Raw genomic sequence first — 2,000 nt, forward strand, 5'->3', positions numbered from 1 at the left:
ATAGCTAAAATAGACAAGTTTAGCCGTTGCCACGTCTGTTAATTGTCTAATTCTTCTTACCGCATAAGCGGCAGAACTAAGTCGACTCGCCAATTTAGTAATATGAGCACCCCATTGCAACTTGGAATCTAATGTGATACCTAGAAATACAGTATCGTCAACAAAATTAATAGATTTATTGTCCAATACGATTTTTGAATCTACCGGCCTTACATTAGGGAGAGTAAATTTGATACATTTAGTTTTATTTGCATTTAGTAGCATATTATTAGCCGTCAACCATATTAAAACATAAGAGTTTTAAAATGGACCGTTTACTTCGTCCATATCATCAATATGTCGATTGACTTTGAATACTAATGAAGTATCATCAGCAAACAGAACTATGTCAGCTATCTTTTCTACCAATATTAAGATTCTATACTTCCATCGGAATAGTATTCACTTCCCTTCTACCGCATTTCATCACATTAGTTAGCCAGTAGGTTTTGATTTATTTGAAAATGCAGAATAAGAGGTCATTTGAGACACGATCATGATGTTGACGCGTAGTGCGTTTCATTCATACCTATAAGCAACGGTTCCGATTACCATGAGGTCGACATTTAGCTTCTTTGTCGTTCTAATTACACAAAAAATATTAGAACAGAATTAATAGAATAATAAAATTCTATGCCATTAGTAAATTGTTGACATACAAGATGAAGTTGAAAATTATTAGATATTTTAGAATAAGCTGGACCTATTCATATTTACTAAGTTGATATAAATTAATTTATACGTATAGGGTCGATAACGCGGAGTGACACTGGTGTATCAGGAGTGTCAGGTATATAGTCTACGGTAAACGTTTGCCATAAGATGGGCCGTATGCTTGATAACCAACATCGTAGGACATAAAAAAAAATATTTTACTCCAATATTGTTTAATATATTAAACGTGTATATACATGTTTTTAAATACAAATTATTTTTAAATAATCACAATTGACTATTTATATAACGACAAATTTATACAATCATACTTATTTATCGTATAGAAAACAGACAAATACATAAAGTTTTTATGCAATTGCAATTTGACTAGAATAGTACAGATACTTATAATGCCAACATTTTAAATTATTTTATATTACCTAGTATTTATTAGGTATTAATACCTATGCATTTATTTTTTCCTATTTCGCAAATAAACGATCTACACACGACCCTAAGAAAGGGGCCACTATCGAAGCATTGCTTTGAAACGCCTCGGATCACTAACTGTTGTAGATCGCCTCATGTGTAGTAAATTTAGGGCCGATAAAGTGATATCATAGATTTTTTTTTTTTAAATCATATCATAATCAAAAATATCATAGATTAAATGATTATACTAACGACCACTAATAGGTTTCCGATATAGTCTTCGCTGTTAGTGTCGTGTGTTGATCGTTTAACACCAAAAAACATTTAAGACATTAAAAATATCCAAAATATGGCATCAATACCTAGTTTTTTTGATACTTCATAGATAAATTACATAATAATTTTTAAATAAGTTTGTAATTACAAACTTATTTAAAAATTATTATTTTAATAATTAGTTTTTAATTATTGTATAAAACTTAATTACATTGACAACCTATTATACACAATTCTAGCATTTTATTTTTATGTTTAATTAATTCTTTAAACAAAACAAATTCTATAAAATGTTATTTTAATGAGAAATCTATTTTAATTTCTAGTATATAAGTAATAATAAGATGACTAGAGAGTAAACTGCTCCGAATAGCTTTCCTTAGTAAAGTAGAGGTTCATCAGTTTCTTTTATTTCATTTTTTAAACATTGACCTCGCATAGGATTATATTATAATATCCAATCGTTATTTCAGATAATGATCAAATGAGAAAAATAATGAGAAAAATAACAGGACACGCCAGAAACGATTGAATAATATGAATAATAAAGTTTCCCCCGTTTCTGTTGGTTAACAACCCAGATAAAGTATTACCAT

This window comes from Achroia grisella, unplaced genomic scaffold (assembly GCF_030625045.1).
Source record: "Achroia grisella isolate CSIRO2021 unplaced genomic scaffold, CSIRO_AGI_Agris_v1 utg2946, whole genome shotgun sequence".
NCBI classification, from domain to species: domain Eukaryota; kingdom Metazoa; phylum Arthropoda; class Insecta; order Lepidoptera; family Pyralidae; genus Achroia; species Achroia grisella.